This window comes from Symphalangus syndactylus, chromosome 3, assembly GCF_028878055.3.
Source record: "Symphalangus syndactylus isolate Jambi chromosome 3, NHGRI_mSymSyn1-v2.1_pri, whole genome shotgun sequence".
Classification (NCBI taxonomy): domain Eukaryota; kingdom Metazoa; phylum Chordata; class Mammalia; order Primates; family Hylobatidae; genus Symphalangus; species Symphalangus syndactylus.
The window spans coordinates 133,020,004-133,046,342 of NC_072425.2; the positions used below are offsets into that span (position 1 = coordinate 133,020,004).

At 36.0% G+C, this 26,339-nt stretch overlaps 2 protein-coding genes across 11 annotated transcripts in view; one reads left to right on the top strand and one right to left on the bottom strand.

The window, feature by feature from the left end:
- Window positions 1-3,001, top strand: part of LOC129479696 (uncharacterized) — an 88,461-nt gene extending 85,460 nt beyond the window's left edge. For both annotated transcript variants that reach the window (XR_010119799.1, XR_008656763.1), the window contains one exon: window positions 2,553-3,001. The gene's annotated coding sequence lies outside the window, so the exon portion shown is untranslated. The remainder of the gene's footprint in view (window positions 1-2,552) is intronic.
- Window positions 1-26,339, bottom strand: part of LOC129479692 (uncharacterized) — a 317,480-nt gene that overhangs the window by 224,398 nt on the left and 66,743 nt on the right. The gene's annotated exons all lie outside the window — the stretch shown is intronic.

Genomic DNA, 26,339 nt, shown 5'->3' on the forward strand with positions numbered 1-26,339 from the left:
ACAAGAATAGAGCATCCACTTTACAAATCTGAGTGAATAGAGGCTGACTAGTAATTTCAGGGACTTTTTTTGTTCTAGGATAAAAATAATTATAAATGTTTAGAACCAATAAAAAGCAAAGATTGGGTACCAAGAGAGATGGAGGAATATCCCAGAAGGGGGAGAAGGGAAATGGGACCAAGAACACATGCGGAGGGCTATGTCACAGCAAGACAGAGGGCCTTTGAGGGTGTAAAGGCAGAAGAAATGCTGTGCTGGAGAAAAGAGAACTTGAGGAACACCCTATTGTTGGATGAAAACACAGTGAGGTCACCTTCTGAAGCTAAGAAGGGGAAGGAAAGCTGCTGTGGGGCATTTTCTTCATGGCCTCTTGACACTCTCCTGGGGTTCGAGAAGTCAGAGATGACTCAATACAGCACTGCCACTTTTTGGCACTGGCTGTTTTCTTTGGGATAACTATGGTATAATGTAAACAGTACTGGGCTTGGGCACTCAACACTCAGAGTACAGTTTTGTCCCTGAGAGGTCTCCTCGGCTTTATGTCCAGGAACTCCAGCTCCTGGACACTGCATCTGAAAGTTGCACTGTTATCTCAAACTCACTGGGACAGAATCCAGCAGAAAATAACAGAATCTTAAGTGCCAGAAAAATTACCTGGTTTAATTCTTGGATTCCCTCTGTAACATACCCTACCAATTGCCCTGCTTGATCATTTCCTGTGACAAGGTACTCACTACTTCTTTAGGCAGCTTGCTCCATTTTTAGACATGTCTAATGGATAAAAAAGAGTCTTCCTTATATTTGTCTTAGATCTGACCTCTGGGCAACTCAGAATACAGAAATAAATTGGCTAATTTCTGTTCCCCTGGGAGTAGTTGTCAAAGATTTGAAGAGAGCCATCATGTATCCTTACATTTTCTATTCTTCAAGGCAAGCAAACCAAATACTCCTTATTATTTCTGGGCTTCTCACTATCACATTAATTCTCCCCCATACTCATCCCAGGATGCCAATGACCGGTAGGTGTGCCTCTGCTGAGCCCACCTCCTGACTCTACCTTTTCACCTATTCAATTTCTGACCCCCTTGACCAGAGTTCTTTCCTCTGATTCCTCTTCTCTCATTCCCCTCTGAACACTACTGTCAGACTAACCATCCTAAACAAGGTTTGTTTCAGGTCACTTCCCTTGTCAGAAAAACTTCAGTGGTTCTCCATTTACTATAAGATGAAGTCCAAATCTGGCATTAAATGCCCTCCAAAATGAGACATTTCAGTATTGCTCCAAGCTCTTTGTTCTGAATATTCCCCTCCAATGGGTTTATTCATTCATCCTCCCATTTATTCATTGAAGAAACAATTATTGAGTGTTTACTATATGCCAGGCACTATGATAGGCTAATAGAGACCCAAAGATGACAGAGAAATGGTCCTTGACAAGAAGGGGTTCACAGTATGATGGGGAAAAACACCATGTAAGTACATAAGCAATTCAGGTTATTACATGTAGCAAAACACAATCATTAAATATCACACCAATGATGTGTAGCGGTAACAGGGAAGGAAGAGACCCACTCTTCTTGGAGTGGATGGGAGAGCATTCACAGAGAGAGTGATGTTTCAATTGAGACTTGAAGGGTAATAGAAATATGCATGGTTAATAAGACAAAAATATTATAAGTAGAAGGAACAGCTTCTGAAAGGCCATGTTCTAGAAAGTTCAAGTTGTCTAACATTTCAGTAGAGTATGTCTAACATTTCAGTGTGGAAAATGTGAGAGAAAGCAGTGATGAGCTGGTAAAATTTTAACAACCAGCTTTTTGGGGTGGGGTTACAGGAACCCTGATTTTCAGCACGCCAATTTCTATAGTGTAAACATGCCCAACATGGCTGATTTCAAACTTCCAAGACATCATTAAACTCAAAGCTGGGAAAAAATATGCTCGACTGGCTCTCAAAAGCCAGTAGAAAGTAGAGAAGACTATCATCAGGAAAGGCTTTTTATATGCTATGGAATTGGGATTTTTTGTCCTATAGGATTATGGAGAGCCGTTGAAGGGCTTTAGACTAGATAATGTCATGACCAGCTTTGCCCTAACAAAAGCAAATGCAAACTGCCCGTGTGTATACATGACAGGTAGGGATGGTGATGGAGAAGTAAGTGATCAAAATTAGGACACTGATTCCCAACCCTAGCCACGTGCCACACATTAGAATTACCTGGGGAATTAAAAAATCATGGTATTGTGACCTCAATCCTGAGATTCTGATTAAATCTGGCTGGGCTGCACCTTGGCTTCAGTAGGTCATAAATGCTCCTCAGGTGATATTAATATACAGCATGGATTGCAGAGCACTGAGTTAGGACACTGTTTCTCTGAAACATATTTTCTCGCTATTCAATTTCATATTTTGCCTTGGGAACATCTCCAGCTCCACCTCTGAACATTCTTCATTTGTCTCGGTCCAATTTGGGTGGCCAGCCCTTCCCTTCAGACTCAGTTCTTCTTGTTTCCCTCCCCTGATGTCTTTTTGTACCTTCTTTTGCTTCCCAGTCTGCGCTTACTCAGGAGCCAAATAATGAATGCCTTTGGATTCCTGCCTTGCTGCTTGCTATGAGACAGCCCTGACCACTCCCACTCCAAGACCTCAGTACCAAAACCCCTAAGCCTTCTCAGAAGGAGAGAAGGGACAGAAGACTGAGGGAAGAGATGATGGATATCTGCATGGATATGTGGCTGTGAAAATTACAAGAAATTAATAACAATATAATGATAATGAGTTACCAAATGATTATTGTGGGCTACTTTCTAGATGCTTTTTATGTATTTGTTTAAATCTTCAACAACTCTGTGAAGTAGGTACTATCATCATTCCTTTTTCATATATGAGGACATTGAAGCACAGAGAAAATAAGTAACTTCACCAAGGTCAACAGCTGGTAAGTGGCAAAACCTGCCTACAAACCAATGCAGTTTGGCTCAAGTGATCCTCTAACCACTAAATTCTTCTGCCTCTTCCAAGAAATACTTTGGTATACTTGAGAGAAGTCTTGATTATTCACTGGATGTACATGGAGGGAAAAGGAGAAGTTAAATTCTAGGTTGCTGGTATTGGAATTTGAGAGGACAGGAGTTTCACCAAGCAAAACAGAGAATTTAGGAGGAAAAGATATTCTACAGGGTATGGATTTAGACATGCTGAGTTTGTATTGCTATGGCAGATGACCAGCAAATGGCTAAGTATGAGGACCTGGGGCTCAGGAAAGGAAATATGAATTGGAAATACAGTATAGGTTTTTACGGTTGTCAGGATTGAGGTGGTGTGGAAGCCATGGGAACAGGGGCAGTCACTGCATTCACTCACGTAGAGTTTGTAGATTGAGAAGAGAGAGGGTCAAAGTCAAGCACTAAGGAGACAAACATTGAATGAGACGTGAGTAAAGGACAGTGAGTGCAAAGGTGGAGAGACAGCAGAAGCTTCAGGGGAGCATGATATGGAGGAAACCAAGTGAATATGGAAAAACAAACTAACTCCATTTTTCTCCACTCTACTACTCTCACTCAACAACCAATACTTCACTCCTGGTCACCAAAATGTGAGGTTTTTCCCCCTCACACCCATTCCCAACCAATTCGCTGACACCCAGATGTAGCTGGATATCCTGCAACTTAACTGGATTCCAACACTGTCGACTTGGAGATAGCACAGACTCTACAAGTCAAGGACTCAGACCCACAAGACTGCCTCCCGCTTCATATTTCAGTTGCAACTCCCAGGTTGTGACCTTTGCTTCTGACCCTCCAGCTTTAAATCAGGGTTCCCACAATCCTCTCCTTGGGTTCCATAACTTCCTAGGATGGCTCAGAGAAACACATGTTTACTGGTTTCCTATAAACTATATTACAAAGGACACAGATGAACAGTGAAATGAAAAGTTACCTGGGGCAAAGTGTATGGGAAGAGGCACAGAGCTTCCAAGCCTCTCTGCGTACACCACCCTCACAGCACCTTCATGTGTTCAACAACCTGGAACTGCTCTGAACCCTGTAGCTCAGGGATTTTTATGAAGGCTTCATGATGTAGGTGTGATCTATTATTTAACTCAATTTCCAGCCTTTCTTCTCTTCCTGGAAGTCAGGCAGTGAGGCTGCAAGTCCCAAGCTTTTAATCCTGGCTTAGTCTTTCTGGTAACCAACCTCCATCCAGGAGCCTACCAAGAGTCACATCATTAAAACACAAGAAGTCCTTATTGCCTAGGAAATTCCAAAGATTTTAGGAGCTCTTTAACAGAAACTGGGGGCAGAGACCAAGTATGTATTTCTTATTATATCACAGTGTCATGCCACTAGGAAGTGGATTATTCCTTGAAAGTGGGAGAGTTTGATCAGTAGTATCAAATATTGTAGGAAGCGCAAGGAAATAAGACAGAAAAGTGGTCACTGGATATGAACACAGAAGGTCATTGGTGACTTGCCAGAGTACTTTTAGTGGTGTAGTAAAAGAGTGAGAGCCATGAGCTGTGACTCATGTGGTATATGGAAAGTGAAAGACACATCAACACTTGGTGATGTGTCTTTTTAATTTTAATCATTCTAGTAGGTATAATAAAGGTATCTCATGGTATGGCTTTAATTTACTTTTCCCTTATGACTAATGATGTTCAGCATCTTTTCATGGTATATATTCATTGTGAACTATCTTAAATGTTTACCAACATTTCATTGGATTATTTTCTTCTTATTAAGCAGGAATAAGTTCTTTACATAATCTGCATTAAAATTCCTTGTAAAATACCTGTATTGAGAATATTTTATTCTAGTCTGTGGTTTACCTTTTCATTTTGCTAGTTTAAAATTTTTAAATTATTAATTATTTTCTTTAGGGCTTTTGCTTTTTGTGTTTTATTCAAGAAATATTTGCCTACCTCAAAGTCATGCCAATTTTATGCTGTGATTTTTTTGTCTGGAAATATTGTAATTTTAGCTTTTGTGTTTAGGTCTATGATTCATTTTTAGTTCATTTTTGTGCATGTTATTAGGTGAAGGCTGAGTTTTACTTTTTTTCATGTAGATATCCAGTTATCTCAGCACCATTTGTTGAAAACACTTTTCTTTCCACAGTGATTTATCTTGTGACCTTTGCTGAAAATCAATTTACCATATATGTGAAGGTCTATTACTGGACCTTCGATTCCTCTCCATGGATCCAAAAAATCTATCTTTATACGAGTACCTGTGTATTACTATAGCTTTATAGTAAGTCTGGAATACATATAATATAAATCTTTCATAGCTGTTATTTTTCAAAAAAAATATTTTGACAAGTCTAATTTCATTGCATTTCCATATAAATTTTAGAATCAACTTGCTATTTTCTAAAAAAGAAGGCTGCTAGGACTTTAATAGGAATAGTTTGAAACTGTAGAGTAAATTAGGGACAACTGACATCTTAACACTATTGAGTCTTTTGATCCATGAACATGGTATGTCATGCCATTTATTTACATCTTTAAAAATCCCTCTCAACAGTATTTTGTAGTTTTCAAGATACTGATCTGGCACATATTTTGTTAAATTCATCCCTACATATTTTCATTTTATACTAGTATTAATAATATAATTTCTCATTTCATTTTTAAATTGTTTATTGATAACATATAAAAATATAGTTAATATTGGTATATGGCACTTGCATCTTATAAACATGATAAAGTCACATATTTGTTCTATAGATTTTATTGTAAATTCCTTATAATTTTCTGTAAAACTATAATGTCACCTGCAAATAAAGATAGTATTACTTCCTTTATTTCACTCTGTATACCTTTATTTTTAAAATTATTTATTATTTTTGTTGTTTTTAAATTGATGTAAAATTTACATAACATATAATTAAACATTTTAAAGTGTACTACTCAGTAGCATTTGGTACTTTCACAATGTTGTGCCACAACTTACCTCTAGCTAGTTCTAAAACATTTTAATCAATCCAAAATATAACCCTCGGTCTGGCATTTCAAGATGGCTAAATAGGAACAGCTCCAGTCTACAGCTCCCAGCATGAGCGACGCAGAAGACGGGTGATTTCTGCATTTCCAACTGAAGTACCGGGTTCATCTCACTGGGGAGTGTTGGACAGAGGGTGCAGGACAGTGAGTGCAGCGCACCAATCGTGAGCCAAAGCAGGGCGAGGCATCGCCTCACCTGGGAAGCACAAGGGTTCAGGGAAATCCCTTTCCTAGTCAAAGAAAGGGGTAACAGATGGCACCTGGAAAATCGGGTCACTCCCACCCTAATACTGTGCTTTTCCAGTGGTCTTTCAAACGGCACACCAGGAGATTATATCCCACGCCTGGCTTGGAGGGTCCTACTCATGGAGCCTCGCTCATTGCTAGCACAGCAGGCTGAGATCAAACTGCAAGGCAGCAGTGAAGCTGGGGGAGGGGCACCCGCCATTGCCAAGGCTCGAGTAGGTAAACAAACAGCTGGGAAGCTCAAACTTGGTGGAGCCCACCGCAGCTCAAGGAGGCCTGCCTGCCTCTGTAGACTCCACCTCTCGGGGCAGGGCATAACCAAACAAAAGGCAGCAGAAATCTCTGCAGACTTAAATGTCCCTGTCTGACAGCTTTGAAGAGAGTAGTGGTTCTCCCAGCATGCAGCTGGAGATCTGAGAACCGACAGACTGCCTCTTCAAGTGGGTCCCTGACCCCCAAGTAGCCTAACTGGGAGGCACCCCCAGTAGGGGCAGACTGACACCTCACACGGCTGGGTACTCCTCTGAGACAAAACTTCCAGAGGAACAATCAGGCAGCAACATTTCCTGTTCACCAATATCCACTGTTCTGCAGCCTCCACTGCTGATACCCAGGCAAACACGGTCTGGAGTGGACCTCCAGCAAACTCCAACAGACCTGCAGCTGAGGGTCCTGATTGTTAGAAGGAAAACTAACAAACAGAAAGGACATCCACACCAAAACTCCATCTGTACGTCAGCATCATCAAAGACCAAAGGTAGATAAAACCACAAAGATGGGGAAAAAACAGAGCAGAAAAACTGGGAACTAAAAAGCAGAGCACCTCTCCTCCTCCAAAGGAATGCAGCTCCTCACCAGCAACGGAACAAAGCTGGATGGAGAATGACTTTGACGAGTTGAGAGAAGAAGGCTTCGGACGATCAAACTACTCCGAGATAAAGGAGGAAGTTTGAACCCATGGCAAAGAAGTTAAAAACCTTGAAAAAAAATTAGACAAATGGCTAACTAGAATAACCAATGCAGAGAAGTCCTTAAAGGACCTCATGGAGCTGAAAACCAAGGCACGAGAACTATGTGACAAATGCACAAGCCTCAGTAGCCGATTCGATCAACTGGAAGAAAGGGTATCAGTGATGGAAGATGAAATGAATGAAATGAAGTGAGAAGAGCAGTTTAGAGAAAAAAGAATAAAAAGAAACAAACAAAGTCTCCAAGAAATATGGGACTATGTGAAAAGACCAAACCTACGTCTGAGTGTACCTGAAAGTGACAGGGAGAATGGAACCAAGTTGGAAAACACTCTGAAGGATATTATCCAGGAGAACTTCCCCAATCTAGGAAGGCAGGCCAACATTCAAATTCAGGAAATACAGAGAACGCCACAAAGATATTCAAGAAGAGCAACTCCAAGACACATAATTGTCAGATTCACCAAAGTTGAAATGAAGGAAAAAATGTTAAGGGAAGCCAGAGAGAAAGGTCGGGTTACCCACAAAGGGAAGCCCATCAGACTAACAGCTGATCTCTCGGCAGAAACTCTACAAGCCAGAAGAGATTGGGGGCCAATATTCAACATTGTTAAAGAAAAGAATTTTCAACCCAGAATTTCATATCCAGCCAAACTAAGCTTCATAAGTGAAGGAGAAATAAAATACTTTACTGACAAGCAAATGCTGAGAGATTTTGTCACCACCAGGCCTGCCCTAAAAGAGCTCACGAAGGAAGCACTAAACATGGAAAGGAACAACCGATACCAGCCACTGTTGGTATACCTAATGCTAAATGATGAGTTGATGGGTGCAGCACACCAACATGGCACATGTATACATATGTAACAAACCTGCACATTGTGCTCATGTACCCTAAAACTTAAAGTATATTAAAAAAACAAAGAAAACAAAACAATAACAAAAAAATGTAACCCTCTACCAATTAAGCAATTACTCTCCACTTTCCCCATCCCTACCTCTCCTCCTCTCTAACCCTTAGGAACCACTAATCTGCTTTCTGTCTTTACAAATTTACAAATTACGGGTATTTCATGTAAAGGGAATTATATAATATGCAATCTTTTGTGTCTGGCTTCTCAGCATAACGTTTTTGAGGTTCATCCACATTGCAGCACATACTAGTACTTTATTCCTTTTTATAACTAAATTATATTTCATTGTATGTGTATACCATAATTTGTTTATCCATTCTTCCGTCGATAGATGTTTGGGTTGTTTCCACATTTTGACTACTGTGAATAATACGGCTATCAGCAATTGTGTACATATGTTTGTTTGAGTTCCTGTTTTCAATTATATGAGATATATACCTAGCAGCATAGAATTGGTGGGTCATATGGTAACTTTATCTTTAACCACTGAACTGTTTTCCACAGTAGCAGCACAGTCTTACATTCCCACCAGCAATGCACAAGAGTTCCAATTTCTCCACATCCTTACTAGTACTTGTAAATTTTTATCTTTTTTTATTATTGCTGTCCTGATGGGTATGAAGTATTACCTCATTGTGGTTTTGATTTACATTTTCCTTGTAACTAATGACATTGAGCAATTTTTCTTTCCCTTTTTGTTATGTACTTTTAGATAAAAATCATTCAGCTTTATTGAAGTATGATCAACAAAATTATATATGTTAATGTATGATGTATGATGTGATGATTTGATATGTGTTTGCAGTGTGGAGTGATTACTACAATCAAGTTAACACATCCACCACCCCATATTGTTAGCTTTTTAAAAAAAAAAGTTGAAGAATACAATACGGTATTATTAATGATAGTCACCATGCAGGATATTATATCCTCAGAACTTATTTACCTATAACTAAAAGTTTGTACCCTTTGACCAACATCTCCTCATTTTTCCTACCCCCGCCCCAACCCCTTGGCAACCGCCATTCCACTCTCTGTTTCTATGAGTTCAACTTTTTTTTCTTATGATTCCACATATAAGTGATACCATACAGCATTTGTCTTTCTCTCTCTGGCTTATTTCACTTAGCATAAGGGCCTGCAGTTTCATCCACGTTATCACAAATAGTAGAATTTCCTGCTTTCTACTGACAAATAATACTATGTTGTATGCATACATCACATTTTCTTTATTCAATTATTCATGGATTGCTGCTTAGGTCATTTTTATGTCTTAGCTACTGTCAATAATGCTACAATAAGCATAAGAGTGTTGATAACTTTTCAAGATACTGGTTTTGTTTCCTTTGGATACGTACCCAGGCATGAGGTTGCTAGATCATATGGTAGTTCCATTTTTAACCTTTTGAGGACCCTCCACGCTGTTTTTCATAATGGCTGTACCAATTTACATTCCCACCAACGGGATATAAGGATTGCCTTTATGCCACATCCTTGCCAACACTTGTTATCTCTGGTCTTTTTGAATAGCCATTTGAACAGATGTGAGGTAATATTTCATTGTGGTTTTGATTTGTGTTTCCCAGATGATTAGTGACTTTGAATACATTCTCATGTACCTCTTGGCCATCTATATGCCTTTAAAAATCAGTTTTATTGAAGTAGAACTGATATAAAATAGACCACACTTATTTAAAGTGTACAATTTGATAAGTTTGACACATGTATATAATCATAAAGCCATTGCCACAATCAGGATAATGAACATATTTAACATAACCAAAAGTTTTCTCAGCCCCCTTGTATGCCCCCCACCCTCATCCTCACAGGCAACCACTGACTTGCTATCTGTAATTATACACTAGTTTGCAATATCTAGAATTTTAATAAACAGGATATAGTGTGAATTATTTTGGTGTCTAGCTTCTTTCACTCAACATAGTTATTTTGAGATTCATTCATGTTTTAAATAGATTATTTATTTATGAGTAGTATTGTATTGTATACCACAAGGATTTTCTCTATTTTTAAAATTTATTTTAAAATATTTAATTGATAAAGATTGTATATATTCAAGACATACAATGTGATAATTTGATATATGTATACATTGTGTAATGATTGGCACGATCAAATCAACACACCCATCACCACCCATGCTGTACATTAGATTCCCAGAACTAGTGAATCTTATAACTAAAAATGTGTACTTTGTGATTAATTTCTCACAACCCCCTTTACCCCCTAGCCACTGACAACCATCATTCAACGTGTTACTATGAATTGGACTTTTTTAAGATTCCATATATAAGTAAGATCATAGAGTGGATTTCTTTCTGTGTCTGGCTTTTCCCACTTAGCATAATGTCCTCCAGTTTCATCCATATTGTTGCAAATTGCAGGATTTCCTTCTTTATCATGGCTGGATAATATTCTATTATGTATGTATGTGTGTGCATATATTTATATACATATATACTATGTAAGTATATTATATACATATATTACATATAAAATACAGATATAGTATATGTAGAAATATAATATAAATTAGATATAATGAATATATATATACATATACATATATATAAATTCTTAACTCATTCTTCTGTCAATGGCACTTAGATTGTTTCCATATCTTGGCTATTATAAATAATGCTGCAGTGAATATGAGAGTGCAGATATCTCTTTGAGATACTGATTTCATTTCCTTTGGACATATACCCAGAAATAAAGTTGTTGGGTTTTCTGGTAGTTCTATTTTAAGATTTTTGAGGAATTTCCAAACTTTTCCATAATGGCTATATCAATTTACTGTCCTGCCAACACTATTCAAGGGTTTTCATTTTTTCACAGCCTCACCAGCATTTACCTCTTGTCTTTTTAAATAGCCACTCTAACAAGCGTGAGATGATTGCTCAGTGTGATTTTGATTTGCATTCCTCTGAAGATAGTGACGTTAAGTAACTTTCCATATACCTGTTTGGCATTTGTATACCTTCTTTGGAGAATTGTCTGTTCAGAGCCTTTGCCCATTTCTTAAAAATCAGCTATTTTTTTGTTTGATTTGCTGTTCAGCTGTGTACATTCTTTATATATTTTGGATATTAACCACTTATCAAATACATGCTTTGAAAATATTTTCACCAGTTCTCTAGGTTGCCTTTTCATTTTGTTGATTGTTTCCATTGCTGTGTGAAAGATTTTTAGTTTGATGTACTCCCACTTGTGTATTTTTACTTTTGTAGCGTCTGTGTTTGATATCATATTCAAAAACTCATTGCCATGGCCAGTATCAAAAACCTTTTTTCCTGTTTTCTTCTAGAAGTTTTATAGTTTCAGATATTACATTTAAGTCTTTAATCCATTTGGGGTTAATATTTGTATATAGCAATATACAAGAGTCCAGTTTCATTCTTTTGTATGTGGCTATCCATTTCTCCCATAGCCATTTATCAAAGAAACTTTTTTTTCTCCCATTGTGTATCTTCATTGTGAGCTCTTCTCAAAGATTAGTTGACCACATATGTATGAGTTTACTTCTGGGCTCTCTATTCTGTTTCATTGGTCTATGAATCTCTTTTTTATCCCACTATCATACTGTTTTGATTACTGTAACTTTGTAATATAGGGAAATTAGGGAGTGTGAGGCCTCCAGCTTTTTGGTTAATTGCTTTGGCTTTTCAAGGTTTCTTATGGTTCCCTACACATTTAAGTATTTTTTTCTATTTTTGAGAAAAATGCTTTGGAGTTTTGATAGAAATTGAATTAAATCTGTGTATCACCTTGGATAACATGGAAATTTTAACAATATTTATTCTTCCAATCTCTGAACATATCTTTCAATTTACTTGTGCCTTCTTCAATTTCTTTTATCAATGTCATAGTTTTTAGTGTACAGGTATTTTATCTCCTTCTAAATAATTTGTTCTTTTTGATGCTACTGTAAGTGGAATTATTTTTTAGAATTTCATTTTTGGGCAGTTTGTTAGTGTATAGAAACAGAAGTGTATATAAACACTTTCTTTCCTTTTTGAACAGTTTGTTGTCAGTGTATAAAAACAAAAGTGACTTTTGTATACTGATTTTGTATTCTGTAACTTCACTGAATTTGTTTATTACAGATATTTTGTAGTCATTAGGATTTTCTACATATAAGATAATGTCATCTGAAAACAGAGACAATTTAACTTTTTCTTTTCTATCTTGGATGCCTTTTATTTCTTTTTCTAACCTAATTGCTCTGGCTGGGACTTCAAGTATTATGTTTAATATAAGTGGTGAGAGTAAGCACCCTTGTCTTTTTCCTGATCTTAGAGAAAAGCTTTCAAGCTTCTCACCAATGAGTATGGAGTTACCTATGGGCTTGCCATATATAGTCTTTGTTATGTTGAAGTGCATTCCTTTCACATCTAATTTGTTGAAAGACTTTATCATAAAAAGATGTTAAATTTTGTCAGATACTTTTTCTGCATCCATTGAGATGACCATATGATTCTTTATTTTGTAAATATGGTGTATCACATTTTTAATTTGCATATGTCAATTGCATATGTCAAACCATCCATGCATCTCAAGGATAAATTGTTTGATTATAGTGTTTTAGCCATTTAATGTGCTGTTAAATCGAGTTTAGTAGTATGTTGTTGAGGATTTTTGCATCATATTAGTCAAGGTATTGGCCTATAATTTTCTTTTCTTGTAGTGTTCTTATCTGGCTTTGGTATGACACTAATGCTAGCCTCATAAGGTGAGTTTGAAAGTGTTGCATTCTCTTCAATTTTTTTAAAGAGTTTGAAATGAATTGGGCTTGGATCTTTTTTAAAAAAGAATTCACCCATGAAGCCATTTGGCTCTGAGCTTTCCTTTGTTGGGAGGTTTTTGTTTACTGATTCAATCTCCTTATTTATTGGTCTGTTCAGATTTTCTATTTCTTTATCATTCACTCTTGGTAAATTGTAGGTTTCTAGGAATTTATCCATTTCTTCTGTTATCTAATTTGTTGGTGTATAATTTTTCATAGTATTCTCTTATGATCCTTTCTATTTCAGTGATGTCAATCATAATAACACCTTTTTTACTTATGATTTTATTTGAGTCCTTTTTATTTTTTGTGATTAGAGGTTTGTCAATTTTGTTTATATTTTCAAAAAATCAACTCTTACTTTTTTTTAACTTTTCTATTATCTTTCTAGTGTCTATTTTATTTATTTTTTTATCTAATATTTATTCTTTATTTCCTTCTGCTTACTTTAGGGTGAGTTTTTCTTCTTTTTCTAACTCTTTGAGATATAAAATTACATTGCTTATTTGAGATCTTTCTTCTTTATTAAATTAGGCATGTGTTGCTATAAATTTTCTCTTAGCACAGCTTTAGCTGTATCCCATAAGTTTCTGTATGTTAGGCTTCCATTTTCCTTTGTTTCAAGATATTTTAAATTTTTCTTTTTAATTTTTTCTTTGACTTATTGTTTGTTCAGGAGTGTCTTGTTTAATTTCCACATGTTTCAATTTTCCAAAATTCCTCCTGTTACTAATTTCTAGTTTTATAACACTGTGGTCAGAAAAGGTACTTGAGTTTATTTCAATCTTCTTAAACTTGTTAAAATTTGTTTTGTATGCCAACATATGATTCATCCTGCAGAATACTTCATGTGCTCGAAAAGAATATGTATTCCACTAGTGTTGGATGAAACATTCTTTATATGTCCATTAGGTCCATTTGGTCTATAGCATTATTCAAGTATGGTGTTTCCTTATTGATTTTTTGTCTCGGTGATCTGTTCATAGTCGAAAGTGGGATATTGAAGTCCCCTTCCATAATCATATTGCTGTGTGTTTCTCCCTTCAGTTCATTAATATTTTCTAATATACACAGGTGCCCCAGTGTTAGGTCCATGTATATTTACAATTGTTATGTCCTTTTGATGAATTGACAACTGTATCATCAAATAGTGATTTTTTTTTTTTGCCTCTTGTGACAGATTTTGACTGAAAATCTATTTTGTCTAGTGTAAGAATAGTTGCTCTAGCTGTCTTTTGGTTAACATTTACATGGAATAACTTTTTCCACTTTCAATCTATGTGTGTCCTTAGGCTAAAGTGAGTCCCACAAGTGCCATATTGTTCAGTCTTTTTTTGTTTTTGTTGTTTTAAATCCATTTAGTCACTCTATCTTTTAATTGAGGAATTAATTCATTTACACTTAATTATTAACAGGTCAGAACTTACTATTGCCATTTTGCCAATTGTTTACTGCCTACATTGTAATTCCTTTATTTTTTTCTTCTAGTCTTGCTATCTTTTGTGTAATTTGTTAAATTTTTTGTAGTGGTATGTCTTCACGTCTTTCCTTTTATATTGTAGGTATAGGTATTTTTCTTTGTGTTTACCATGGGGCTTGGGTAAAACATAGTTATAATATTCAAATTCAAGCCAATAACAACTAATCTTCAATCGCATACAAAAACTCTATACTTTTGTTTCTCTGCCCTCCACACACATTTTATGCTATCGATGTCACAATTTGCACCTTTTTTATTGTGTAACCATTTATGCATTATTATAGTATAGTATATTTTTAATACTTTTGTCTTTTAACTTTTAAACTAGAGTTCAAAGTGATTTATAGACTGCCATGACAGTATTACAGTATTCTGAATTTGACTGTGTATTTATTTTTACTAATAAGAGTTATACTTTCATATGTTTTCATGTTGTTACTTCAGTATCCTTTTCTTTCTACTCAAAAACTCCTTTTAGCATTTCTTATAAGGCAGGTTTCATGGTGATAAACTTCCTCAGCCATTTTTTAAATATATTTTATCATTTATACTTGAGATTTACAACATACATGTAGATAGTAAGATGATTACTATAGTGAAGCAAATTAACAATGTCTATCATTTCACATAGTTACTCTTTGTTATAAGAACAGCTAAAATCTACTTATTTAACAAAAATCCCTAATTCAATACAATTTTACTAACTACAGTCCTCAAATTGTTCATTAGACCTCTAGTCTTGTTTATTCTATGTATCTGCCACTTTGTATCTTTTGACTTCGATCTCCCCATTTCCTCCCGTCCACTCCATTTCTGATAACCACTGTTTTATTCTCTATGCCTGTATATTTGACCTTTTCTGTTTTTAGATTCCACATTAAAGTGAGATGCAATATTTGTCTTTCTGTGTCTGGCTTATTTTACTTAGCACACTGTCATTCAGGTCCATCCATGATTTAGCAAATGGTAGAGTCTCCTTTTTTAAGGTTGAGTAATACGTTGAATATTATTCAAATATGCCTATTTTTCACGTTTTTAAATTCATTCATTCATTGATGTACACTTACCTTGTTTGCATATCTTGGCTATTGTAAATAATGCTGCAATGAACATGGGAATACAGATATTTTTACAAGGTAGTTGTAGTAGGCCATTCTCACATTGCTATAAAGAAATACCTGAGACTGGACAATTTATTTTTAAAAGAGGTTTAATTGGCTCATGGTTATTCAGGCTGTACAGAAAGCATAATGCTAGCTTCTCCTCAGCTTCCGGAGAGGCCTCAGAAAACTTACAATCATGGTGGAAGGTGGAAGGCAAAGCGGTAACAGGCACATTACATGGCAAAAGCAGGAGCAAGAGAGTGAGGTGGGAGGTGCCACACACTTTTAAATGACCAGATCTTGTGAGAACTCACTCAGTTTGTAAAAATCAATTGATTATATATCTGTGGATCTGTTTAGATTTTTTTTTTTTGCCAATATCACATGGTGTCGATTACCATAGTTCTTTATACTAAGTCTCATAGTCTTACTCTAAGTCTTTTAACTTTGTTTTTTTACAAAATTGTGTTTTTTTGTGCTCTAAGTATATTAGTTATCTATGGCTGCATAGCAATCTGCCTAACACTTAGAGGTTTAAAACAGTAAACATGTATTATCTCACAGTTTTTGTCAGTCAGGAATTTAGAGCAGATTAGTTGGGTTTTTCCAGATAAGATTCTCTCATAAAGTTGAAACAGAGATATCAGCCAAAACTACAGTCATCCGAAGGCTTGATTGGGCTAGAAGATTTATTTTCAATTTCACTTAGATGTTGGCGAGGGGCATCAGTGTCTCACCACTTAGACATCTCCATGAGGCTTCTCACAATATGACAGCTAGCTTCCCCCAAAATGAATGGGTGTGTGTGTGTGTGTGTGTGTGTGTGTGAGAGAGAGAGAGAGAGAGAGAGGGAGAGAGAAGGAGAAAATGTAAAAGGGTGTCTTTTGACCAATAGAATATGGTAGAACTAATAGTATGTCACCTCCAAATTTGGTTAATTCTACCATATTCTATTAGTTCTACCATATTCTATTGGTCACACAGAGACTAACCTGAATACCATACCAGGATCATTAGGAGTTATCTTGGGGACTGATTACCACAAAAGATTCATTGCCCGTCTATATAAACTTCAGAATGAACTTGTTAATTCTTACTCTACCTGCTAAGAAAAGAACCTGTTATGGTTTACATAAGACTCCATTGAATCTATAGATTAATTTAGGTAAACTGATGTGTAACAATATTGAGTCTTCCAATTGATGAACACAATATTATTGTGTTTCATTTACTTAGGTCTTCCTTGATTACTGTCATTAATGTTTTATAATTTTCAGCATAAAAATATTACATATGTTTTGTTAGATTTATCCTTTATGATTCATGTTTTGTGTTGGCATTATATATGGTACTGTTTTTATAAATTTAACTTTCCAATTGTGCATTGCTAGCATATAGAAAACAACTAATATTCAAAAATCTGTATTCTGCAAACTTGCTAAACTCACTTGTTAATTTTAATAGCTTTTCAGATTCTTTAGGGTATTCTATATAGAAGTTTATGTTTTCTGAAAATTTCAAGAATTTTACTTCTCTTCTAATTGTATGCTTTTGTTTCCTTTTCTTTCTTTATTGCACTGTTGGGGTCCTCCAGCATAATATTTAAGAGTGGTAAGAATAGACATCCTTGCCTTTTTCCTGACCTGAGTTATAGGTCTTCAAAGCTGCCATTTATCAATTAGAGAATGTTCCCTTTTGTTCCCTTTTGCTGAGAGTTGTTATCAGGAATACGCGTTGGATTTTGTCAAATCATTTTCCTATACATATCATCATGGTCAAATGTTTTTCTTTAGTCCATTGAATTGCAGATTACATTGATTAATTTGTAAATGCTGTACTGACCTTGCATCCTGAGATAAACTCCACTTGGTCATAATGTATTATCTTTTTTGTATATTACTAGATCAATTTATCAATATTTTATAAAGAAGTTTTGCATCCAAGTTCATGAGGGATATTTGTCTGTTGTTTTCTTGTAATGTTTGGTTTTTGTGTAAGGATAATGTTGACCTCATAAAGTGTTTCCTCTTCTTTTATTTCCTGCAAAAGTTTGTGCAGAACTGGTATTTTTTTCCTTAAATGTTTAGTAGAATTCACCAGTGAAATCACCTGAGACTGTAGTTTCTTTTTGTTGGGAGATATTCAGGTTATCTGTTTTTTGAGTGAGCTTGTGCTAAGTTTATGTCTTTCATGAAATGTATTGACTTTTTTTATGTTTTCAAATTTATTGACACAATGTTGTTCAAAACATGTCTTTATTATCTTTTTAATACCAGTATGATCTGTATGATGTTTTCTCTTTCATTTGTGTTATTGTTTATTTCTATCTTTCTTTTGTTCTTGATCAGGTTTGGCTAGAGGTTTGTCAATTTTATTGATCTTTTTGAAGAACTGTCTTTTGATTTTGTTTTTTTCTCTATCGTTTTACTATTCTTAATTTTATTTATTTTTACTCATAATTATTATTTCTTCCCTTCTGTTTTTTGTTTAATCTTTTCTTCTACTTTTGGTTTCTTAAAGTAAAAACTTAGATAATTTATTTGAAATCTTTTTTATTGTCTAATATAAATATTTAATGCTATAAATTTATTTATAAAGCACTTATTTTACCTGCATATGAGAAGTTATGCTTCAATTTTCATTAAATCCAAAATGGTTACTAATTTTCCTTGTGATTTCCTTTTTGATACATTGGTTATTTGCAAGTACAGTGTTTAATTTCCAAATACCTGGGGATTTTCTAGATACCATTCTATTATTGACTCCTATTTTAATTGCATCATGGTCAGAGAATATGCTTCTTAAAATTTTAATTATTTTAAATTTTTTGCTTTTGTTGTTTTCATGGCCCAAAACATGATCTATTTTAACAAACATTCCATATACACTTGAAAAACATGTATATTCTGTTATTGTTGGATAGAATGTTATATAAATTTTAATTAGGTTATGTTGGTTAATAATACTGCTGATGGCAATTTAATCTTACTATTTTCTGTCTACTTGTTCTATTAATTAATGAGAGAATTATGAAGCCTTTGACTATAATTATAGATTTCTCTCTTCTGTAAGTTCTATCAGCTTTTGCTTTGTGTATTTTGAAATATATTATTAGGTGCATAAACATTTAGAATTGTTAGTCTTCTTAATACATTTATCAAGAGTATAGTTTTCAGCCAAAGACTCAGGGAATTCCTATGCTGTTTTCTGGAGCTCTTTATCTGCATAGCTTCCCCTCTTCAGTATCTGGTCTTGTAAATTTTTGCCACCTCAGTCTCACTGAACTCTGATCTCTAACTTCGCAACTCAGCAAGACCATGAGGCTGTTTTGGCTCACAGGTCAGGAATTGCTTCAGTGAAGAAAGCCATGGTGATTGTATGGCTCCCTTGGTTTGTTTCCTTTCTCTCAGGGATTACAGTCCTGCCTATCTCTTGTTCAAGATCTGAAAAATGTTGTTTTACATATGTTGTCCGGTTTTCTAGTTGTTGATGTTGTCAGTTCTTTATGGCCAGAGTGGAATTTGCGATATTAGATTTTTATCTTCCACTTTATTAGGTGTATTGCCCAGTTGCTTTCAGCTATACTCCTCTAAAAATGTTTAAGAGTTTCTTAATTTCTCTTTTTTTTTTTTTTAGTTTCTTAATTTCTCCCCACCACTTACTTTTGTAAATCCAATAGATGTCAAGTGACAGCTGATTTTTTAAGTTTGAATTTCCTGATTACTAGTGAGGATAAGCACCTTTCTTTTTATATGTTTTTGCATATAAATTTCCCCAGGTTATATGTCTTAGTAATGGTGAACATATATCTTTGTTTACTGAGGAAGTCCCAGGGTATATTTTAGGGTAGATAAATAGCATTCGATGTCGTATATTTATTGTGTTTACTGATATTTGGATTTAATTATACTTTTCATTGTTTTGTTCTTCTCCAGACTTTTCTGCTTTCTCTTGCTTTTAATTTGATTGATTGCATTTCTTTTTAATTCCCTTCTTTTATACATTATACTCCTATTTTCTATGTGTTTGTAGTTAGCTTTACATTTTTAACATAACTGCTGACTTGAAAAATCTAAAGTTAATCAATATTTCTACTCTAAACAAGAAAGTTTGAACATTTTAACTTCCAACTATTATGCTCAACATATTTTACTTGATATTATCGCTCACTATTTTATTTTACACCTTATTTTTGTAGTCCTCAAGTTATTTATTTTTATAATTATTATTTTATATAACCCTTGTTGCTAATGTTGCCCCAGTGTTCACCAGTTTATTTACTCAGCATTATTTTTGCACCTTGCTCTTTCCTTCTGGGTTCAATTCCTTTATTTTTTCTCTCAGCAGGATTCTAGGAGTTATAAATTCACTTAACCCTTATTTTTCTGAATGTATCTTTATTTCTCCTTCACTTTTTGAATAATAGTTTAGATAGGTGAAAAATTTTTTGTTGGCAATTATTTTTCTTTGGCATTTTGAAGATACTACATTATTTTCTATAGTAAACTCAGTTTCCTTTTATAAATTTCTCTTTGTCTTTGGCATTTGGCAGTTTCATTATGATGCAACCAGTTATGGGATTTTTTTATTTATTCTGCAAGATCATTGCACTTTTAAAACATGATTAAGTTTGTTATCAATTCTGGGCAACTTTGCCTTTTATGCATTATTTTAGTTCCTTACTTCTGGAACTCCTATTGGGCACTTATCAAGGATTGATTATTCAATTCTCTATTTTTCTATTTTTCATCTGCTATGGTTTGATTTTGTTCCCCAAAGTTCATGTGTTGGAAACATAATACCAGCGTTGAGAGGTGAAACCTTTAAGAGATGATTACGGATCATGGCGAACAGGAGGCAGGACTAGATTGCAGCTCCAGACAGAGCAGCTTGCAGAAGCTCGCATTGTGAATTTTAGCTCCAAATTGACTGCAAGAACAAACCAGCAATCCCGAGCGGACCCACAGACCCTCTAAAGGAAGCGGGCTGCTCCTGCAGGACCCAGGAGACACCCCAAATACTATGAGTGTGGAAATGAGAAAGGAAGACCCTCCTCTCCTGAACATACACCCCCACTGTCGAAGCTGAAGATCTGTTTGTAGGAGAAATTTCTGACTTTACCCGGAGCTGAGTCAATTTACAGAACCAAGTGAAATACGGGGGTAGAAGAAGCAGCAGAAAGGCCCTGGGAGCTCACTGCATCCCCTAGTAGGCCATTCTTGCCCGGCACCACAGGGATCCATCGGGAGGGTGACCAGAGGAGTAGGAGGTGAAATTCCACAGGGAAAAGGACATCTGTAGCTGAACTTTGTAACAATTTGAAAGGGGTGAGGAGCCTTCTGGCCAGAACTTGGGGGAGGGTGCAAATCCAGTATGCAGACTCCACAGGCAGGGGAAGAACCAAGCCCTTTTCTTTCACAGCTAGAAGGCAGGTAGCCCAGGGCAAGTTTTCAAGCCCATCATGCCCTCTGCCTAGAAACAGACTCGCGGCTGTTGGGGTGGGGGGCATGGTGGGAATGAGACTGGCCCTTCAGTTTACATGGGAGCTGGGTAAGGCCTGTGACTGCCAGCTTTCTCCCGCTTTCTTGACGACCTGCATAACTCAGCAAAGGCAGCCATTGTCCTCCTAGGTACACAACTCCAGTGACCTGAGGATCTCACCCCCATTCCCCACAGCAGCCACAGCAAGACCTGCCCAAGGAGAGTCTGAGCTCACACACACCTAATCCCACCCCCACCTGATGGTCCTTCCCTATTCTCCCTGGTAGCAGAAGACAAAGGGCATATAATCTTGGGATTATATTGGCCCTGCCCACCACCGGTTCCTCTGTATATTACTACAGCTGATGCTTTCTAGAACCATCACAAAAATAGAGCATTAAACCACCAAAGCTAAGAATCCTCGTGGAGTCTATCGCACTGCCCACTGCCACCTCCACCAGAACAGGCCCAGGTATCCATGGCTGAGAGACTCACAGATGGCTCACACCACAGAACTCTATGCAGACAGCCCCCAGTACCAGCCCAGAGCTGGGTAAACTCATTGGGTAGCTAGACCCAGAAGAAAGACAACAATCACTGCAGTTTGGCTCACAGGAAGCCACATCCATAGGAAAAGGGGAAGAGTACTACATCGAGGGAACATCCCATGGGACAAAAGAATCTGAACAACAGCCTTCAACCCCAGACCTTCCCTCTGATAGAGCCTACCCAAATGAGAAGGAACCAGAAAACCAACCCTAGAAATATGACAAAACAAGGCTCTTTAACACCCCCCAAAATCACACTAGTTCATCAGCAATGGATCCAAACCAAACAGAAATCCCTGATTTACCTGAAAAAGAATTCAGGAGGTTAGTTATTAAGCTAATCAGGACCAAAGACAGGCAAAGCCCAATGCAAGGTAATCCAAAAAATGGCACAAGAAGTGAAGGGAGAAATATTCAAGGAAATAGATAGCTTAAAGAAAAAACAATAAAAAATTCAGGAAACTTTGGACACACATGTAGAACTGCAAAATGCTCTAGACAATCTCAGGAATATAATTGAACAAGTAGAACAAAGAAATTGAGGGCTCGAAGACAAAGTCTTCTAATTAACCCAATCCAACAAAGACAAAGAAAAAAGAATAAGAAAATATGAACAAAGCCTCCAAGAAGCCGGGGATTATGTTAAATGCCCAAACTTAAGAATAATCAGTGTTGTTCCTCAGAAAGAAGAGAATTCTAAAAGCTTGGAAAACATATTAGGGGAAATAATTGAAGAAAATCTCCTCAGCCTTGCTAGAGACCTAGACATCCAAATACAAGAAGCAAGAAGCACAAAGAACACCTGGGAAATTCATCACAAAAAGATCTTCACCTAGGCACATTGTCATCAGGTTACCTAAAGTTAAGACCAAGGAAAGAATCTTAACAGCTGTGAGACAGAAGTATCAGGTAACCTATAAAGGAAAATCTATCAGATTAACAGCAGATTTCTAAGCAGAAACCCTACAAGCTAGAAGGAATTGGGGCCATATCTTCAGCCTCTTCAAACAAAACAATTATCAGCCAAGAATTCTGAATCCAGAGAAACTAAGTATCATATATGAAGGAACGATACAGTCATTTTCAGACAAACAAATCCTGACAGAATTTGCCATTACCAAGCAACCATTACAAGAACTGCTAAAAGGAGCTCTAAATCTTGAAACAAATCCCAGAAACACATCAAAACAGAACCTCTTTAAAGCGTATATCACACAGGACCTATAAAACAAAAATACAATTTAAAAAGCAAAAACACAAAGCAAAAAAACCAAAGTACACAGGCAACAAAAAGCACAATGAATGCAAAGGTACCTCATTTTCAATACTAACGTTGAATGTAAATGGCCTAAATGCTCCATTTAAAAGATACAGAACTGCAGAATGGATAAGAATTCACCAACCAACCATCTGCTGCCTTCAGGAGACTCACCTAACACATAAGGACTCATATAAACTTAAAGTAAAGGGGTGGGAAAAGGCATTTCATGCAAACGGACACCAAAAGCCAACAGCGGTAGCTATTCTTATATCAGACAAAACACATTTTAAAGCAACAGCAGTTAAAAGAGAGAAAGAGGGACATTATATAATGGTAAAAGGCCTTGTCCAACAGGAAAATATCACAATTTTAAACACAGATGCACCTGACACTGGAGCTCCTGAATTTATAAAACAATTACTGATAGACCTAAGAAATGAGATACACGCAACACAATAATAGTGGGGACTTCAATATTCCACTGACAGCACTACACAGGCCATCAAGACAGAAAGTCAACAAACAAACAATGGATTTAAATTATACCTTGGAACAAATGGACTTAATGGATAAATACAGAACATCTTATCCAACCACCACAGAATACACATTTTATTCAACAGCGCATAGAATTTTCTCCAAGATAGACTATATAATAGGCCATAAAATGAGCTTCAACAAATTTAAGAAAATTGAAATTATATTAAGCACTATCTCAGACCACAGTGGAATAAAACTGGAAATCAACTCCAAAAGGAAACTTCAGAACCATGCAAACATATGGAAATTAAATAACCTGCTCCTGAATGAGTACTGGGTCAAAAGTGAAATCAAGATGGAAATTAAAAAATTCTTCGAACTAACTGACAATAATGACACAACCTATCAAAGCCTCTGGGATACAGCAAAGGCAGTGCTAAGAGGAAAGTTCATAGCCCTAAGCACCTATACCAAAAAGACTGAAAGAGCACAAAATGACATTGTAGGGTCACAACTCAAGGAACTAGAGAAACAAGAACAAACCAAATCCAACCACAGCAGAATAAAGGAAATTACCAAGAGCAGAGCAGAGCTAAATGAAATTGAAACAAAAAAAATACAAAAGATAAATGAAACAAAACCTGGTTCTTTGAAAAGATAAATAAATTTGATAGACTATTAGCAAGATTAACCAAGAAAAGAAGAGAGAAAATCAAAATAACCTCACTAAGAAATGAAACAGGAGATATTACAACTGACACCACTAAATTACAAAAGATCATTCATGGCTACCATGAACATTTTTATGCACATGAACCAGAAAACCTAGAAGAGATGTACAAATTCCTGGAAAAACACAACCCTCCTAGCTTAAATCAGGAAGAATTAGATATCCTGAAGAGACCAATAACAAGATGTGAGATTGAAATGGTAATTTTAAAATTACCAACCAGAAAAAGTCCAGAACCAAACAGATTCACAGCAGAATTCTACCAGACATTCAAAGAAGAATTGGTACCAATCCTTTTGACATTATTACACAAAATAGAGAAAGAAGGTACCCTCCCTAATTCATTTTATGAAGCCAGCATCACCCTAATACCAAAACCAGGAAAGGACATAACCAAAAAAGAAAACTACAGACCGATATCCTTGATGAACATTGATGCTAAAATCCTTAACAAAATACTAGTTGACCAAATCCAACAACATGTCAAAAAGATAACCCACCATGATCACGCGGGTTTCATAACAGGGATGCAGGGGTGATTTAACATACATACATCAATAAATGTGATACACCACATAAACAGAATTAAAAATAAAAACCACATGATCATCTCAATAGATGCAGAAAAAGCATTTGACAAAATCCAGCATCCTTTATGATTAAAACTCTCAGCAAAACCGGCATACACAAGATATATCTTAGTGTAATAAAAGCCATCTATGACAGTCAACATAATACTGAATGGGGAAAAGTTGAAAGCATTCCCTCTGAGAACTGCAACAAGACAAGGATGCCCACTCTAACCACTCCTCTTCAACATAGTACTGGAAGTCCTAGCCAGGGCAATCAGACAAGAGAATGAAATAAAGGACATTCAGATTGGTAAAAAGGAAGTCAAACTCTCACTGTTTGCTGATGATATGATCATTTACCTTGAAAATCCTAAGGACTCCTCCAGAAAGCTCCTGGAACTGATAAAAGTATTCAGCAAAGTTTTCAGATACAAGATTAATGTACACAAATCAGTATCTCCTCTATATACCAACAGCAACTAAGCAGAGAATCAAATCCAGAACTCAACCCCTTTTATAATAGCTGCAAAATAAATAAATAAATAAAATACTTAGGAATATACCTAACCAAGGAGTCAAAAGACCTCTAAAAGGAAAACTACAAAACACTGCTGAAAAAATATCATAGATGACACAAACAAATAGAAACAAATCCCATGCTCATGGATGGCTAGAATCAATATTGTGAAAATGACCATACTGCAAAACGCAATCTACAAATTCATTGCAGTCCCCATCATAAAAAATGAGGGTGATATCAAAAAGCAAAAAGAACAAATCTGGAGGCATCACACTACCTGATTTCAAATTATACTATAAGGCCATAGTCACCAAAACAGCATGGTACTGGTATAAAAATAGGCATGCAGACCAGTGGAACAAAATAGATAACCCAGAATACTTAAAATACTTACAGCCAACTGATCTTCAACAAAGCAAACAAAAAGCAAACAAAAACATAAAGTGGGGAAAGGACACCCTTTTCAACCAAATGGTTCTGAGATAATTGGCTAGCCACATATAGGAGAATGAAACTGGACCCTCATCTCTCATTGTATACAGAAATCAACTCAAGATGGATTAAGGACTTAAACCTAAGACCTGAAACTATAACAATTCTAGAAGAAAACATTGGAAAACCCCTTCTGGACATTGGCTTAGGCAAGGATTTCATGTCCAAGAACCCAAAAGCAAATGCAATAAAAACAAATGTAAGCATCTGGGACCTAATTAAACTAAAGAGCTTTTTCATGGCAAAAGGAACAGTCAGTAGAATAAACAAGACAACCCACAGAGTGGGAGAAAATGTTCACAGTCTATACATCTGACAAAGGCTAATATCCAGCATCTACAACAAACTCAAACAAATCAGTAAGAAAAAAAAAAAACAATCCCATCAAAAAGCATGCTAAGAACATGAATAGACAATTCTCAAAAGAAGATATACAAATGGCCGACAAACATGAAAAAAATGCTCAACATCACTAATGATCAGGGAAATGCAAATCAAAACCAGAATGCAATACCACCTTACTCCTGCAAGAATGACCATAAAAAAAAAAAAAAAAAAAAAAAAAAAACCAGTAGATGTTGGCAGGGAACAATTCTACACTGCTGGTGGGAATGTCAACTAGTACAGCCACTATGGAAAACAGTGTGGAGATTCCTTAAAGAGCTAAAAGTAGAACTACCATTTGATCCAGCAATCCCTCTACTGGGTATCTACCCAGAGGAAACGAAGTCAT